We start from the raw sequence: 19,610 nt of genomic DNA, 5'->3' as shown, positions 1-19,610 counted from the left end.
CCCAGTGAAAGTTGTGCCCCTGTTTCTAGATATTACTGCACTGTTGGAGCTAGAAACATAAGCATTTTGCTGCACCTGCGATGACATCTGCAAATCTATGTACGTGACCAATAAACTTTGATTTGAAATTTGGTTTGATGTTACTTAAAGGTGATTTAGCCATAAAATAAAAAACATGCACACACCTCATTCATTTCCATTGATTGTTAGCTAGTGGTAACTAAAGTTAGCTGAAGTTTGTAGGAGCTGTTTAAAGAACCAAACCATGGATTACAGTTTCTCCTGGCCCATAGACTACTTTCAGAGTGAGGAAACATCAAGTTGCAAAATCCTGAACTTCCCCTTTAATTTCTGCTGTGTATTGGGGTGTGTAAAATAATGATAGAATACAAAACAAATGGTGAGTAGTATTCACCATTCGTTTTGTATTCCTCACATTTGTTTTGTAATCTATTTAATGATCAAAAGTATCAATCCATTCCGAGATCTCGTGTCATAATGTCCACTTATTGGTTCCTGATGGGGGCCTGCAGTTTCTCTGATTGGCTCCTGGCTGTTCTTCCCATCATTCCCCTTTCCATTCCAGAATGCCTGTGCTACACCAAGTATAGAGAAGTAGAAGTGCCAAGTGGTCATTATTGAGTATTCATGCCTCCACTCTCTGTTCCTCTCTCACACTTATACGCACACACTTGTGGTATTATCCCTCTTATGAGATGTTAGAATAGTAAGATCCTCTTTTTCTTCCAAAAATGTAATCTATACTGTGATATGGCTGACTGGTTCTGCATGGTCAGCATTTACTGAGATGCGGCTTCCACAGAAGTCAGAGCGTTCATGCTTCGGGGAGCTGTCATACGCATCCAATACATTTGTTTGCACTGCACCACTCGTAGTGATTCAGGGCTAATCTCTATAGCCATCCAGCTAATTACAAGCAACTGGCTAAACGAAAAGACAACACCCTACCTCTTCTGAGATGTTGGAGTCCGTTTCCCGGTGCTTGACATAGGAGCTCAGCCAAGATAGCATGAAGTAAAAAGGCTGCTCCATTTTCCCAACTGCATCTCCATCCCAAATCTCCCCATTGCCTCCCAGCAAAATTAGGCTACATTTAGGCTACTGTTTTATATGTGTATTTCACACTATGTTGAGGTAAAAATCTGAGTATAATGGTTGTATGGATGTCAAGCCCAATATATGTTCATGTCATCATCAATCAACTGCATTACAGTTAAAAACTACTTTGACTACCACCACCGATTTCTGTATGTTAGCTATGCTACCAGCTTAAACGAATGGGAGTTAGCATTTAGCAGTCACTTTTTCTAAACCTGAAAAGGGACAACTTCTAAATGTTATGCAGCGCAAACAGCCAAATATGTGACTTGTTTCAGGAAACCAGGCATATGTCGCACTTCACTACTTCACAGGAGAGCCATTTTGATTTTTTTTATCAAAATGTGTTTTTTGGCAGAAATGCCTTCTGGAACATGTGAACTTTCATGTGCTTTGATAACAAACATGTATTTAATCCATAAATAGAAATAAAATGGTTAAATTACAAGCCTAGTTGGTTTAGCCATGGGAAAAGACAGGAACCTTCCCGCTAGCCATGATTGGCTGAGATAATGGATGGGCTGGACATGCCGGGAGATTACTTATGATTGGTCTGCCATGTAGCAACTTCTGTCTATAACCTGAGCTGCTCAGTATGTGTTGATTGTCCTTTCTACCGCGCCGTTTTTGAAAGATATAAAGTTAGCGATCAAGAACTACAAAAGTTTTGCTATTTTTCTCAACAAAATTGATGCCCTGAATTTAACAGGCGCTATCAACAGATCAGTTGGAAAAAGTGCCACGGTCAGTGTGAACTGGAGTGACTTGACACAACGATGGCCAAACAAGATGTAGCTACAAAAAGGGAGTTAAATGGTTAAAGTCTGCGGAGTTTGTGTTTATACAGGACGTACTGTCCCCACCTACCGTCAACCAATCATGTCAATGCGGAACTATACAGAGTTATACGGAGCCCTCCGCATAGATACACACGGCGTGGCTTACTGTGATTATTGTTGGCTTGCCGATATGTCCTATCAACATGCCGGAAACCAGCTATACAGACCACCCTAATAAATGGCCCAAAGTAGCCTATGGCGATATCTACACCTACTTGGTGGAATCTCCAGGTTTAAACAGGCAATTCACATAGCTAGGTAGATACAAACAAGTGTTAGCTACCGAATTACTGTGAGTGAAGTGCTTCGAACACACAAATGTATCGAGTAACTGGAGCCCACAGCTTTCCATCATTGTGAATAGCCTGAAACCATGAGGTTCGTCTAACCTGGTCCTTGGCCAGTTGAAGAAACTTAATTTGGTGGTATTTTCTCCTACTATTGTTCAAACAAAACGGTACGCAACAAGCTATAAAAGTAGGGTTAGTTAACTAACGTTAGCTAGCTGAAGAAAGTCCATTGGATTCGGCTCTTCGGCTGATAATCGTGACGTACATTCTATGCGACAGCCTATCCGTTCATGCTAACATTTTTACGTTTAGAATCAGTGTTTTTAGGTGTGATGTAGTTTGTTGATTAAGACGACATAGAAGTATGTTAAAAACACACAGACAACAGCTGCCTCTGTTCGCATGCTCTATGGTGTCCGCGCAGTCCTAAATCCAGCCGATTGAAACCGCCAAACAGCCTACCCGACCGCTCTGAGGCGCCTGCATGCTCCTATAGTACACCGTTGCAGCTTTTTATATCACAGTGCAATGATAAAACTGGGGGGACAAAAATGCATATTCAGAATGTGGGGGGGTCATGTCCCCCCTATCCCCAGTGAAAGTTGTGCCCCTGTTTCTAGATATTACTGCACTGTTGGAGCTAGAAACATAAGCATTTTGCTGCACCTGCGATGACATCTGCAAATCTATGTACGTGACCAATAAACTTTGATTTGAAATTTGGTTTGATGTTACTTAAAGGTGATTTAGCCATAAAAAAAAAAACATGCACACACCTCATTCATTTCCATTGATTGTTAGCTAGTGGTAACTAAAGTTAGCTGAAGTTTGTAGGAGCTGTTTAAAGAACCAAACCATGGATTACAGTTTCTCCTGGCCCATAGACTACTTTCAGAGTGAGGAAACATCAAGTTGCAAAATCCTGAACTTCCCCTTTAATTTCTGCTGTGTATTGGGGTGTGTAAAATAATGACAGAATACAAAACAAATGGTGAGTAGTATTCACCATTCGTTTTGTATTCCTCACATTTGTTTTGTAATCTATTTCACATAGCTAGGTAGATACAAACAAGTGTTAGCTACCGAATTACTGTGAGTGAAGTGCTTCGAACACACAAATGTATCGAGTAACTGGAGCCCACAGCTTTCCATCATTGTGAATAGCCTGAAACCATGAGGTTCGTCTAACCTGGTCCTTGGCCAGTTGAAGAAACTTAATTTGGTGGTATTTTCTCCTACTATTGTTCAAACAAAACGGTACGCAACAAGCTATAAAAGTAGGGTTAGTTAACTAACGTTAGCTAGCTGAAGAAAGTCCATTGGATTCGGCTCTTCGGCTGATAATCGTGACGTACATTCTATGCGACAGCCTATCCGTTCATGCTAACATTTTTACGTTTAGAATCAGTGTTTTTAGGTGTGATGTAGTTTGTTGATTAAGACGACATAGAAGTATGTTAAAATCGACCAACCAAGTATATCTAAATGTTTATAGAATTATTTATTATTTTAAAAAAATAATACAGCGATTGTCGGGTTATGAGTAAAGTAGGCAATTTAACATGGGAGTACCCTATGGCTGTACCCGACTTGGGGCATGGTCACATTAAGCCATGCCTCGCCGTGTGTGTCTATTGTTACAAAATTTGGGCGGCACACAGGGATGCGGTACGGAGCTTGATTTGGCCTCCAGAGGCTACGCAATTGCATCACACAGAGCCTCTGTCCGCATGTTGGATCAAGCATAACTTGGCTTTTATCCATGTGTCATCCCAACACAGTGACCTAAATAGGTTTGACCACCCTACTATGAAGTTATGCCAGGGTCCAAGTAAACGAGAAACAAACGTAAATGTAAAATGTAAATAATATGCCATTTAGCAGACGCTTTTATCCAAAGCAACTTACAGTCATGTGTGCATACATTTTTACGTATGGGTGGTCCCGGGGATCGAACCCACTACCCTGGCGTTACAAGCGCCATGCTCTACCAATTGAGCTACAGAGGACCACTTGACTAGAATACAGTATATAAATATGAAGTGGGTAAAACAGTATGTAAACATTATTAAAGTGACCAGTGTTCAATGACTATGTACATAGGGCAGCAGTCTTTAAAGTGCAGAGTAGAGTACCGGGTGTTAGTCGGCTAGTAACAGTGACTAAGTTTAGGGCAGGGTACTATGTAGAGGCCGGCTAGTGGTGACTAGCTAACAGTATGATGACCTGGAGATAGAAGCTGTTTTTGTCTCTCGGTCCCAGCTTTGATTCACCTGTACTGTCTCTGCCTTCTAGATGGTGGCGGGGAGAACAGGCTGTGGCTTGAGTGGCTGAGGTTCTTGATTATCTTTTTGGCCTTCCTGTGACACCGGGTGCTGTAGATGTCCTCGAGGGCAGGCAGTGTGTCCCCAGTAATGCATTGGGCTGACCGCATCACCCTCTGGAGAGCCCTGCGGTTGCGGATGGTGCAATTGCCGTACCAGGCGGTGATACAGCCCGACAGGATGCTCTCAATTGTGCATCTGTAAAAGTTTGTGAGGGTTTTAGGTGCCAAGCCAAACATGCAGTAATCAAACAATGGGTGATCAATGGGTACACAGGCAATTTAATCCTGCAGAGTCCACCAAGAAGCACGAGGCTGCTACCGTTTATGCAGCATTATTTCTTGGCGTGTGCTGCATTCAGATAGGCTGCTCTGCGTCATTTCACGGTTCTAGGGCTGGTTTCCCAGACACAGATTAAGTCAAGTCATGGACAAAAAAACACTTTTAGTGGAGATCTTAATTGAGCATTGTTTTTAGTCCAGGAGCAAGCTTAGTCTGGGAAAGCAGCCCATAAAGTTATGAGTGTTATCCTTGGAGCCTGTAAAACCAAAGGAGGTGCTGAGTGGATACAACATGAGACATTACCCACCCTGTTGATTACGCTCCAGGGTGAAGTTTCTCCTATGTACAGATCTAAGACCAGCTTCCACTCCTTCAATCATAACCATAACCATTAGTGGGGAAAAATGCAAAACTGACCCAAGATCAGCGTCTATCACACAACATTGTCTATCCTCTCTTTGCTGTGGCACCGGGTCCGAAATGCTTCCATTGATTTACCATTTTGTTGATATTGTTTTTAGGCTCTGTCTGGCAGGCAGCAACCCTCCCCTTAAGTTTCCCTCTGTCTTCCAGACGTTTTACAGGGCTCCTATGGGCACATTGTTGCTTCTCCTAATGGACTACGCCTCTGCTCTAAAGCTGATATCATTTCCTTTTCAAAGGAATGGAAAAATAGCAGATACGGTATCCTTTTGGTTTGTATGCTCAGATCAAGGACCTCCATTTTCAGCCATTGTTTTGATAGGTACCATTGCTTATGATCCGTTTACTCCAATCAGTGTTAGTTTAAGAGTCAGTCAATGCATGGATTCTATTGGATGTGTCGTTTTGTTGCAATGCACTCCTTTAGTGAATTGGAAAACCACAATAAAATGTTTTCAAAGGATGTGTGTGTGTGTTTCTTTCTCCAGGACCCCTTTGCCTAATCCAAACATTCTGGATGGTTCTGTGTGGAGGCTAGTCAGAGATGAGAGATGACAGCAAGAACAGACACTGGCAAGACGGATTGTTGGACAGGATTGCAGGAAAACAGTCTGCTCTGGCAAGGTACGATTGTGTTATACACACACACACACACATTCTTTCATGTTTTGTGCATGTGCACATAGTCTGACTCCCATTTCCACACACACTGTCCCATACTGTACATGTGCTCAAAGTCTGATTCCTATTTTCACACACACTGTCATGTACTGTGCATGGCCACATAGTCTGACACCCATTTCCTGGACATCTCATTTCCATCCGGACCCGTCCAATGAAGACCAGATGAGCGGTAATTTGATTAGATTTGATGCCGGGTCTCTGTTACAGATTATGTCAGTGTTATGGATCTCTCTATCATATAATGATCATATGAAATGGAGTAATAGCGCTTGTCTGTGTGATTTGATCTATAGTTTGAGGGAAGCATCCCTATGAGCATAAGATGTTTGAAAATACATATTTTCAATGTCTTGTGCTCACTGGGATAGATGTACATGAGTGGCGCAGTGGTCTAAGGCACTGCATCGCAGTGCTAACTGTGCCACTAGAGATCCTGGTTCGAATCCAGGCTCTGTCACAGCCGGCAGCGACCAGGAGACTCATGGGCGGCGCACAATTGGCCCAGCGTCGTCCAGGGTAGGGGAGGGAATGGCCGGCAGGGATGTAGCTCAGTTGGTAGAGCATGGCGTTTGCAACGCCAGGGTTGTGGGTTCGTTTCCCACGGGGGGCCAGTATAAAAATATATGTATTCACTAACTGTAAGTCGCTCTGGATAAGAGCGTCTGCTAAATGACTAAAATGTAAATGTACATTTGAGGCTAGTGGATAACACTTTGTTTCACACGTAAGGTCTATGTGTCACGATCGTTTACGGATGAGACGGACCAAGGCGCAGCGTGATAAGCGTACATATTTATTAACGTACTGAACATGAACAAAACAACAAACAAACGATACGTGAAGTCCAAGGTAGACTAATAACATACCTATACGGAACAAGATCCCACACAGACTGGTGCCAAACAGGCTGCCTAAGTATGGTCCCCAATCAGAGACAACGAGCTACAGCTGCCTCTGATTGGGAACCACCCTGGCCAACATAGATCTAAAAGATCTAGAACCTACACATTGAAAAACTTAACATAGAAACTACACACCCTGGCTCAACATTTAAGAGTCCCCAGAGCCAGGGCGTGACACTATGAAAAGATGAAAGATTGGGAGGGCTGGGCTATGCTTCAAAATGCACCATTACATTTGTGGTGGAGCTTGAGGAGAGCAAACCATTTCCAATGGGATGATTTCATCAGTCAAATTGAGGCGGTTGCTGTACTTACAGGAAGTTTGCATTAACGCTGAGTAGTATCTGCGTCATCTGGACAAATTAAGGCTAACCGTAGGGACCGGAAAGTGTATGGGAATATTACATCGGAATGCGAAGGCGACTTTCGGGGGAATTCACTAATCAAGGTTTCATATAAATAAAGTTGAACTCCCTGTTCCCCCATGGTTCTCCCACACAAAAACATATCAATTTTTACCTACACATTTGTTTGATCAAAGCCAATGAGGTTTATAGTGAATGCTTGTTTTATTTGAAAATTACACAAGATATGCATATACAAAGGAACTTATCCTAGACCCTATCAAGTCAAATAATGTGAATTTCTGAGATCGACTAAATTTCATTCGGACTGCGCAGACTGACTGATTGGCAAATCACCTTGCATCCCATATAGCTATCATTATTTGATCAAGATATGCAATTATACGGCTCGCCTTGCTCAAACTGATCCTTTTTTACAAGTTAAGTCCATTTGTATCCAGGACAGATATTCCAAGCTCAGGCTATGTCGTGTAATGAATTGTGCCTTGCCACATGGGAACAGAAAAGGATTGTGGGAATTTTGGAACATCTGTGCATTTGCCAGAAAATCTATACACAGACCTATCCTGATAGTAAAGGCTAGAGCGATGTCACTTTGGGACACTGGGTCTAGCCATGTTTTATTCATTCAACATACATTAGAAGGTCACTTTCTATGTTTACCCAACTCAATCATTGCATTTCCTGTCTCTGGAAGAGATCACAAGGGGAATAATGCACTGAAATACCCTATTCATGTCCTCATAAAACATAAAGATAAAGGGTATCAGGTTTCCTGATCAAATCAAATGTTTTTATTTGTCACATGCGCCGAATACAACAGGTGTAGACCTTACCGTGAAATGCTTACTTACAAGCCCTTAACCAACAATGTAGTTTTAAGAAAATAGAGTTAAGAAAATATTTACTAAATAAACTAAAGTAAAAAAAAAGTTACACAATAAAATAACAATAATGAGGCTATATACAGGGGGTACCGGTACCGAGTCAATGTGCGGGGGTACAGGTTAGTCGAGGTAATTTGTACATGTAGGTAGGGGTAAAGTGACTATGCATAGATAATAAACAGCGAGGAGCAGCAGTGTCAATGCAAATAGTCCGGCTGGCCATTTGATTAATTGTTCAGCAGTCTTATGGCTTGGGAGTAGAATCTGTTAAGGAGCCTTTTGGACCTATACTTGGTGCTCCGGTACCGCTTGCCGTGCGGTAGCAGAGAGAACAGTCTATGACTTGGGTGACTGGAGTCTTTGACAATTTTTTGGGCCTTCCTCTGACACCGCCTAGTATATAGGTCCTGGATGGCAGGAAGCTTGGCCCCAGTGATGTACTGGTCTCTGTAGCGCCTTACGGTCAGATGCCGAGCAGTTGCCATACCAGGCGGTGATGCAACCGGTCAGGATGCTCTCGATGGTGCGGCTGTAGAACCTTTTGAGGATCTAGGGACCCATGCCCAATCTTTTCAGTCTCCTGAGGGGGAAAAGGCGTTGTCGTGCCCTCTTCACGACGTGTTTGGACCATGATAGTTTGTTGGCTAACTCTCTCTCCTCTGCTCTTGTCCTTCTAGACCTGTCTGCTGCCTTTGATACTGTGAACCATCAGATCCTCCTCTCCACCCTCTCCGAGCTGGGCATCTCCGGCGCGGCTCACTCCTGGATTGCGTCCTACCTGACCGGTCGCTCCTACCAAGTGGCGTGGCGAGAAGCTGTCTCCGCACCACGTGCTCTCACCACTGGTGTCCCCCAGGGCTCAGTTCTAGGCCCTCTCCTTTTCTCCCTATACACCAAGTCACTTGGCTCTGTCATATCCTCACATGGCCTCTCCTATCATTGCTACGCTGACGATACACAACTAATCTTCTCCTTTCCCCCTTCTGATAACCAGGTGGCGAATCGCATCTCTGCATGTCTGGCAGACATATCAGTATGGATGACGGATCACCACCTCAAGCTGAACCCTGGCAAGACGGAGCTGCTCTTCCTCCCGGGGAAGGACTGCCCGTTCCATGATCTCGCCATCACGGTTGACAACTCCGCTGTGTCCTCCTCCCAGAGTGCGAAGAGCCTAGGCGTGACCCTGGACAACACCCTGTCGTTCTCCGCCAACATCAAGGCGGTGACCCGCTCCTGCAGGTTCATGCTCTACAACATCCGGAGAGTACGACCCTGCCTTACACAGGAAGCGGCACAGGTCCTAATCCAGGCACTTGTCATCTCCCGTCTGGACTACTGCAACTCGCTGTTGGCTGGCCTCCCTGCCTGTGCCATTAAACCCCTACAACTCATCCAGAATGCCGCAGCCCGTCTGGTGTTCAACCTTCCCAAGTTCTCTCACGTCACCCCCCTCCTCCGCACACTCCACTGGCTTCCAGTTGAAGCTCGCATCCGCTACAAGACCATGGTGCTTGCCTATGGAGCAGTGAGGGGAACGGCACCTCTGTACCTTCGGGCTCTGATCAGTCCCTACACCCAAACGAGGGCATTGCGTTCATCCACCTCTGGCCTGCTGGCTCCCCTTCCTCTGCGGAAGCATAGTTCCCGCTCAGCCCAGTCAAAACTGTTCGCTGCTCTGGCACCCCAATGGTGGAACAAGCTCCCTCACGACGCCAGGACAGCGGAGTCACTCACCACCTTCCGGAGACATTTGAAACCCCACCTCTTTAAGGAATACCTGGGATAGGATAAAGTAATCCTTCTACCCCCCCCCCCCCCCCCCCCCCCAAAATTGTAAAGTGGTTATCCCACTGGCTATAGGGTGAACGCACCAATTTGTGAGTCGCTCTGGATAAGAGCGTCTGCTAAATGACGTAAATGTGCCCTTGAGCAAGGCACTTAACCCTAATTGCTCCTGTAAGTCGCTCTGGATAAGAGCGTCTGCTAAATGACTAAAATGTAAAATGTAAAATGTTGGTGATGTGGACAACAAGGAACTTGAAACTCTCGACACGCTCCACTACAGCCCCGTTGATGTGAATGGGGGCGTGTTCGGCCCTCCTTTTCCTGTAGTCCACGATCATCTCCTTTGTCTTGCTGATGTTGAGGGAGAGGTTGTTGTCCTGGCACCACACGGCCAGGTCTCTGACCTCCTCCCTATAGGCTGTCTCATCGTTGTCAGTGATCATGCCTACCACCGTTGTGTCGTCAGCCTGGCCACGTAGTCATGGGTGAACAGGGAGTACAGGAGGGGACTAAGCACGCACCCCTGAGGGGCCCCTGTGTTGAGGGACAGCGTGGCAGATGTGTTGTTGCCTACCCTTACCATCTGGGGGCGGCCCATCAGGATGTCCAGGATCCAGTTGCAGAGGAAGGTGTTTAGTCCCAGGGTCCTTAGCTTAGTAATGAGCTTTCTGGGCACTATGGTGTTGAACGCTGAGCTGTAGTCAATGAACAGCATTCTCACATACACTACCGTTCAAAAGTTTGGGGTCACTTAGAAATGTCCTTGTTTTCGAAAGAAAAGCATTTTTTTTTATCAGCAACCATCAGTCCTGTGTTTCAATGGCACGTTGTGTTTGCTAATCCAAGTTTATCGTTTTAAAAGGATAAAAAGAAAACCCTTTTGCAATTATGTTAGCACAGCTGAAAACTGTTGTGCTGATTTAAAGAAGCAATAAAACTGGCCTTCTTGAGACTAGTTGAGTATCTGGAGATTCAGCAATTGTGGGTTCGATTACAGGCTCAAAATGGCCAGAAACAAAGAACTTTCTTCTAAAACTCATCAGTCTATTCTTGTTCTGAGAAATTAAGGCTATTCCATGCAAGACATTGCCAAGAAACTGAAGATCTCGTACAACGCTGTGTACTACTCCCTTAACAGAACAGCGCAAACTGGCTCTAACCAGAATAGAAAGAGGAGTGAGAGGCACCGGTGTACAGCTGAGCAAGAGGACAAATACATTAGTGTCTAGTTTGAGAAACAGACGCCTCACAGGTTCTCAACTGGCAGCTTCATTAAATAGTACACGCAAAACACCAGTCTCAACGTCAACAGTGAAGAGGCGACTCCGGGATGCTGACCTTCTAGGCAGAGTTGCAAAGAAAAAGCCATATCTCAGACTGGCCAATAAAAAGAAAAGATTAAGACACTGGCAAAAGAACACAGACACTGAACTTTTTCTTTGCAAGTCTGCCTAGAAGGTAACTAACTGCCAGGAACAAAACTATCAGATGTGATAGCCTCAGAAAGGCGAAGGTATGCTACTGACAAAAGCAGCAGCCAAGCCAGCAGCACAGCTGTTGCATGTTTACGGTCGTCTCTAAAAATCAGAAGCCAATGGGTTTCAGTGGGAGTTTTATGTTAAAATTTTTCCAGCCCTTCGAAATAACAGAAACCGAGAGGAGGGTTGTTTATACGTGGTAATTGAATAAAACCTCTCGCTCTGGCAGTTAATGAATTCCTTGCACAGCACCCTGTAATCTACCAGCCTTTATTAGTAATTGTCATACAAGTACCCTGAGACTAAGTCCTCACTGTGTTATAGGACTGAGACTGGAGAGAGGGTTATAGGAAGGTCATCTTCACTGGAATCCTCAGGTGAACTTTGTTTGGTAACACTTTACTAACTGTACGTGTAATAAGGCTTTGGGCCCGCTTTCCTAATAGCAATGGAACTTAGGCTTATGAGTGCTTTAGCAATGCATCTTTCCTACAACATCCAAAGATGTGACATGTGTTTCACAAAACACCACACAGAACGTTGTTAACTCCTTAGAACCCATAGTGGCCATCAACGGCCTTTCTTTAAATGACTATAGGGCTGCGAATGGCCTTGTTTTTCTAACAAGAATATCTGTGTCAATATCGCAAAATGAACTTGCTAACAACCAGTTGTCGTATTTGCGTGGCTGTTGTCATCAACCAGAAACAGGGTATGCTGACATTTGACTTTTCAACGTTTTTTTTCCACTTCATTACTCAAAATGACGGCGCCGAAGAGGACCCGACTTTTCACTGTGAAAGAGGCTGTATCTCTATGTTGGTTGGTGATACGGATTCGGACACATCCTTGCACTTTGCAAAGCAATGATGTCGAGGTGAGTGAAATAAGTAAACATCAGATATATGTTTGATGCTGTGAAACTTGGGGAATAGCTCTCAGATTAGCAAGTCATGACATGATAACCTGGTTGGTACTGGCGAGCACATCAGTGGTGGAGGTTGAATGATTGCTCTCTATCATGGAAATAGTTGCAGTGTTCAGCTGTATATAGTCAGCTAACTAGTTGGTTGTTTTGTATCGTTTCTACCGATGTAATTTATATGGAAACGGCCCAAGCTGCTTGCTACAGACAACCAGCTAACTAGCCACCGAAATGAAGGCTAGAGTAATTTGTGTTTATCTGTTGGGCTTAGGTTATGGTTTGTCATGTTTGCTAGGTGCAGATCTTCATAGGCTATACATTGCTTCGTTTTCCTATTATTTGACAGCTTAGCTGTCGTGTTAGGGTAGATGCCCGCGGAGTGGAGCTCATATGATGAGTTTATTATAGAAACCTCTTATTAGGAAGAGAGTGTGTATGGTTGAGAAAAAGAAAGACGGGAAGACCGACAGTGTGTGAGAGAGAGAGATTATGTTCCTGACCACAATTTTATCCTATTTGTTGCTCCTCTCCTCTCCCTCTGTTACTCTGTTCCTCTAGATCAGTGATATCGAAGGAAGTGATGTGAACAGTCAGGGCTCAGCAGCAAAAGGCGGGGAGGATGAGGCGTTAGAGATGATTGGAGGGATATAAATGTGGAGGGAGAGAGGAAGAGGAGAGAGAAGAGTGGAGGGAGAGGAACATGGAAAGGAGGAGGAAGCAGAGGGAGAGGAGGAAGCAGAGGGAGAGGGGGAGGGAGGGAAAGGGGGAGAGCACACCTGAGAGGGGAGCCTACGTTTCCATGGAGTGAGTCTGCCCCAAGTCCCACCATTCACCCTTGTACCACACAGCCTGGGGCTAAAGTGACAGTGGCAGGGGTTAAGGAGTTGTTTTTAAAAGTGGTAGGAACTTATATCTGTTCCAGAGCTTGTAATGGATTACAACAAGAAAATGGCAGGGTTGACCATCTTGACCAATTTAGGAGCTATTACAATGTTGGACGCACAGGCAGAAAATGGTGGAAGTATGAGTTTTGGGGGATGCTCAACATTGCCATCATAAATGCGTACATTGTGTTGGGGACCCTGCAAAGGCTCCTTCCCCAAAACCGCTGGTCTCTGAAGGCATTCAAAATGCAGCTTGTGCATTCACTTTGTGATTTGGATACAGTGGCAGGAGGAGGGGAGCCAAGAGTGTGGCACCAGGGCGTGTGGACCGAGTTGTAACTGATTTGAAAGCAGGTGAAGTTTGAAGGGCACAAGAGCGGATGTGTGGTGTGCATTCGGAGTGGACGCAGGGCAAAGAGTGGGAGATGTGTGCCACTTTGCAGGATGGAGCCGTGCTTCCAGAAGTTCCATGACATGTTGTAGGCTAAATGCAAACACTGAATTTGTCCTACAAATATTTTGTTTCTGTTATTATCTTTCTAATACTTGTTGCATTCACTGAATTGTCAAAGTAGGCCACTATTTCAACATTTTGTGTCAGACCTAGTGTCACGTTCGTTTAAAGAAGGGTCGGACCAAGGCGCAGCGTGATATGCGTACGTGTTTATTAACGATAAACACACGACAAAACAACAAAGGAAACTAAACGTGAAGTCCAAAGGTACAACACAACAAACCTTACACGGAACAAGAACCCACAACTAGACAGTGCCAAAAGGCTGCCTAAGTATGATTCCCAATCAGAGACAACGAGCGACAGCTGCCTCTGATTGGGAACCACACCGGCCAACATAGAAATGCAAATCTAGAATATTCACACCCTGACCAAACTAGCTAGAGTTCTGTAGGCCAGGGCGTGACAGTACCCCCCCCCCCCCCCCCAAAGGTGCGGACTCCGGCCGCACAAACCTGACTGAATAGGGGAGGGTCCGGGTGGGCTTTCAGCCTCGGTGGCGGCTCTGGCGTGGAGCCGCTGCCCGGAACTGGACTGGGCACCGGTGGAGCAGACCGCTCTGGCTCCGGAGTGGAGCAACCGACTGGATCAGGCACCGGTGGAACGGGCACGGGCCGTGCCGGACTGGCGACGCGCACCACTGGCTTGGTGCGAGGAGCAGGAACAGGCTGGGCCGGACTGGCGACGTGCACCACTGGCTTGGTGCGAGGAGCAGGAACAGGCCGGGCCGGACTGGGAACACGCACCACTGCCTTGGTGCGAGGAGCAGGAACAGGCCGGGCCGGACTGGCGACGCGCACTACTGGCTTGGTGCGAGGAGCAGGAACAGGCTGGGCCGGACTGGCGACGCGCACCACAGGCTTGGTGCGAGGAGCAGGAACAGGCCGGGCCGGACTGGGAACACGCACCACTGTCTTGGTGCGAGGAGCAGGAACAGGCCGGGCCGGACTGGGAACACACACCACTGGCTTGGTGCGGGGAGCAGGTACGGGACGTACCGGACTGGGAACCGGCGCTGGAGGTCTATGACTGTCTCCGTCCTTTACACTCCGCGCCCCGTCCTCCTCCAGTGAGGACTCCTCCTTGAGCCCCCACGAGTGCAGTGGTCGGGGCTCCTCTCTGTCGCTCCCCGACCACCCTTTTAGCCCCCCAAAAAAATTTTCTTGGGGCTGTCTCTCCTTCTCCACCCTGATCCCTTTCAGGGCCTCCATCTGCCTTGCCAGATCCTCTCTTATCTCCCGCCAAGTCCATACTCTCTGCTCCTCCACCTGTGTCCAGGGTGTCTGCTGCTCCTGGGCACGCTGCTTGGTCCTCGTTTGGTGGGTTCTTCTGTCACATTTGTTTAAAGAAGGGTCGGACCAAGGCGCAGCGTGATATGTGTACATGTTTATTAACGATAAACACACGACAAAACAACAACGGAAACGTGAAGTCCAAAGGTACAACACAACAAACCTTACACGGAACAAGAACCCACAACTAAACAGTGCCAAAAGGCTGCCTAAGTATGATTCCCAATCAGAGACAACAAGCGACAGCTGCCTCTGATTGGGAACCACACCGGCCAACATAGAAATACAAATCTAGAATATTCACACCCTGACCAAACTAGCTAGAGTTCTGTAGGCCAGGGCGTGACACCTAGTCTGTTCTAAATTTTATTGAGAGAGGTTATCTACATTTTAAATAGTCTAATTTTTTTTTTTACCTTGTTACAGAAGTAAGAATCGTTGTCAATCAAATAGCCTACTTTGTGTGGGTTTTGAAATACTTTTTGAATGTTGTCCTGTGGTCACATTTTTGGAATTAAAAAAATACTATTTCTATGTAAATAATATAAGTATAATATATTATACTTGATACATTTTGAGTGAGTAATTTAGTCAAATGTACTACAATTTAAATACTCTATGGTTTTTTGTTGAGTGTTAATCGGTTTTTGATAGTGTTTTTACACAATGGAAGACAAAATGAGTGTCATTCCTATTGATATGAATGTGGTGTCATAGTAAAGAAGAGGTTGTGCTCTTTAAAACTAAGTTAACTTGTAATTGTCATTTGGTTCTTTGTTTTTGAGCCATGTTTGTTTGCATTCTAGAAGTCTATTGAGGTCTAAAGGGTCCGTTGTTGGAGCATGTGTCGATACTGATAGGATCGAAAGAAAGGGAGCGCTGCTCTCAGATCAGCTTTTTCCATTCCAATCTTTCCTTAACATTAGAATTATTTCACAATACTGACAACGGATCAGCTCCTAGAGAGATGTTACCACCTACGGCTGCAAATATTGACGCGGCTTATTCTAATGCTTACCCAATAACAAATGCACTAAATCACAGATTTGGCACATCATTGCGCACATGTTAGGCTACACATCATGAAATACATATATTGAGACAAATTACAGACAGTAGCCTACAAGTAGCAAAATATAACATGATTGAACATTAAATGTATTTCAATATGATTGAAAGAGGCATAGCCTACTGTTTATATTTTAATGCAGTCATCTCTGTTTTCATTTGAAGCATATTTTTATACGTTGCTTGTTTGTATCAATTGCAAAGACATTGGCAACTTTGTATTTGTGGTTCGAATCCCGAGCCAGCAAAGTTAAACAATCTGCCGTTCTGCCCTTGAGCAAGGCAGTTAACCCCCAACAACAGGCAGCCCCCCCGCACCTCTGATTCAGAGGGGTTGGGTTAAATGTGGAAGACACATTTCGGTTGAATGCATTCAGTTGTGCAACTGACTAGGGATCCCCTTTCCCATGTGATTTTTAGTGGAGATCTTCTGTGTATAAAGTAATGCGGGAGGGCAAAAAAAGCATCTAACAACGCGCTTAGCTCTTCTACGAGTTGTCTGAGGTAGGCGTTAGATTACGAGCATTTTCAAGTGCAACATTAACAATTGTTTTGGGAAACAGCTCAGAGATTGAACGATGCTCCTACGAAGGTTCTAACAATGAACTTAGCCTTAAGATGCTTTTGGGAAACCGGGCCCTGGTCTGTAATAATCCATGTTTCAAGGTCCTTCTCAGAGTCCTCATGTGCAACCTTGAAGTTCTTTAGACATACATTAAAACCAATGAGAGTCACACTTTTCTTGTAATTCTTCTATTTCCCACCAAGGAACCAATGTAGAAGCAGTCCCAACAGCAATTGGGTGTGTGCCCTCATCAAAGATGACTAAAATGTAAATGTTATAGATCATTAAAGTGTCACAGGTGTGACTAGTTGCACATTAACCCAATCAGAGCTCCCATTGGACAATTAAGTGAGCCATTTACTTTGTTAGTTTTCTTTTATTATGTGTTGTTGCATTGTTGAGAAGGAACCTGCAAGTAAACATTTCGTTGGACGATGTATACCGTGCGTATCCCGTACACACGACTAATACAACTTGAAACTTGATGTGTGTATTTAACCCCCCATTTTTGTGTTCTAGGCGGCCGCCCACAGGAAGTAATGCAGAGGCATGGTGGATCTGTGAGCAGGGAGCTTGTAGGTCATACGTTTAGTGAGAGCACAAGGTTAATGGAGTTCTGCTGTTGTGACTAAGTTCTGAGAAGAGAAAATGGATGCCTGCTTGCTGGACTGTGTTGCTTCCTGTGCCCCTTTGTTTTTGGGGGGTTTGGATTGTATGTTCTGTGATTTTAAATAGCATGGATTTTAAAGTAAAATAATGAAAAGGGAAGAACTAAGAAGTGAAAGCAAAGCATGGATAACAACAAATATGCACTGATGTGTGGAACTTAACTGAAATGTTTTATGGAGAAAGCCATGCCTTATTTGATTTATTTTACTCTTCCTTTGTTGTCTGCCTCTACGTCACGATGCCTGCTCAACCCAGAGCTTAAAGAACCTGTCACTTTTCCACCTCTTGACATAAAGACCACTTTTTAATTGAAAATGTTTTATTTTGTACACAAAAAGACTCACCCACTATCAGTCATTGTAGCAGACTGTCATGTGCAAAGTAAGGGAACACCGCCACTACGTCCCTCTCCAACCAAAGTGCATGGATTGAGGAGCAAACTGAAGTGAAGATTCGGCAACTCTTGAAGGACAGTGGGAGTTGACGGAAAAAGCTTTATTGTTAAAAGTAAAACCAACACGTTTTGGCTCTTGGCCTTCACCCTGATGGGATTTTTTTTATTTATTTTTTTATCAACTTCTACTATCCTCCAAGAGTTGCTGTATCTTTACTTTAGCTGACTGTCATATGAAGTGACTCTGATTCACCATACATTTCTTCAGACTTGGACTTTTCTTAAAATGCTGAGAAAAATCATTTGGTGGCGTGTAGAGAAATGTGCAGTATTCCAAGGAGACCAATAGTATTTGTGTGTGTATGTGTGGGCACAGATGGCTACCATTAAAGCTCCTTAAAACCACATCAGTCTCCCAGAGTCAAAGTTCGGTATGTACCAGGAATTGCTTGGAAGTAAGCACCACAGTGTGTCACAATCTTACTGCGTGGCTGTACACGTGTGTTTGTGTATGTGTGTAGTGTACATAATTGTAGAACAACAAAATGGTTGATTAGGTAACCTGCTCTCTTGTTTTTTCCTAAGGAATCATGACGGAGGAGAGCGAGCAACATTAAAATCTTCCGATAGAGTTCTTGTGTGGATGCAGATCTTCTTAGGAAGCCTGAACTCTAGGGAAATTAATACAAGATTTCTGGAGAAATGACACAAAATACAATATAACATCCACATTTCCTTCTCACAGATCGAATATACACTACCGGTCAACAGTTTTAAAACGCCTACTCATTCAAGGGTTTTTCTTTATTTTTAGTATTTTCTACATTGTAGAATAATAGTGAAGACATCAGAACTATGAAATAACACATATGGAATCATATCAACCAAATAAGTGTTAAACAAATCAAAATATATTTTATATTTGAGATTCTTCAAATAGCAACCCTTTGCTTTGATGACAGCTTTGCACACTTGGCATTCTCTCAACCAGCTTCATGAGGTAGTCACCTGGAATGCATTTCAATTAATAGGTGTGCCTTCTTAAAAGTTAATTTGTGGAATTTCTTTCCTTCCTAATGCATTTGAGCCAATCAGTTGTGTTGTGACAAGGTAGGTAGCCCTATTTGGTAAAAATACCAAATGGACCAAGTCCATATTATGGCAAGAACAGCTCAAATAAGCAAAGAGAAACGACAGTCCATCATTACTTTAAGACATGAAGGTCAATCAATACAGAACATTTCAAGAACTTTGAAAGTTTCTTTAAGTGCAGTCGCAAAAACCATCAAGTGCTGTGATGAAACTGGCTCTCATGAGGACCCCCACAGGAATGGAAGACCCAGAGTTACCTCTGCTGCAGAGGATAAGTTCATTATAGTTACCAGCCTCAGAAATTGCAGCCCAAATAAATGCTTCACAGAGTTCAAGTAACAGACGCATCTCAACATCAACTGTTCAGAGGAGACTGTGTGAATCAGGCCTTCATGTTCGAATTGCTGCAAAGAAACCACTACTAAAGGACACCAATAAGAAGAAGAGACTTGCTTGGACCAAGAAACACAAGCAATGGACATTAGACCAGTGGAAATGTGTCCTTTGGTCTGAAGTCCAAATTTGAGATTTTTGGTTCCAATCGCTGTGTCTTTGTGAGACGTGGTGTGGGTGAACGGATGATCTCCGCATGTGTATTTCCCACCGTAAAGCATGGAGGAGGAGGTGTTATGGTGTGGGGGTGCTTTGCTGGTGACACTGTCTGTGATTTATTTAGAATTCAAGGCATACTTAACCAGCATGACTACCACAACATTCTGCAGCAATAAGCCATCCCATCTGGTTTGGGCTTAGTGGGACTATCATTTGTTTTTCAACAGGACAATGACCCAACACACCTCCAGGCTGTGTAAGGGCTATTTTACCA

General features: G+C 44.4%; 1 protein-coding gene across 1 annotated transcript in view; it reads left to right on the top strand.

The window, feature by feature from the left end:
* The window catches only part of txndc16 (thioredoxin domain containing 16), a 70,501-nt gene extending 52,405 nt beyond the window's left edge, over positions 1-18,096 (top strand). Inside the window, exons 19-20 of the transcript XR_014614609.1 lie at positions 5,766-5,901; positions 17,149-18,096. The gene's annotated coding sequence lies outside the window, so the exon portion shown is untranslated. The remainder of the gene's footprint in view (positions 1-5,765; positions 5,902-17,148) is intronic.
* The last annotated feature ends 1,514 nt before the right edge of the window (positions 18,097-19,610 follow it).

The sequence above is a fragment of the Coregonus lavaretus genome (assembly GCF_964263955.1).
Source record: "Coregonus lavaretus genome assembly, chromosome: 18".
Classification (NCBI taxonomy): Eukaryota; Metazoa; Chordata; class Actinopteri; order Salmoniformes; family Salmonidae; genus Coregonus; species Coregonus lavaretus.
The sequence above is the reverse complement of the archived record's forward strand: the minus strand, read 5'-3'. Positions and strand labels throughout refer to the sequence as shown.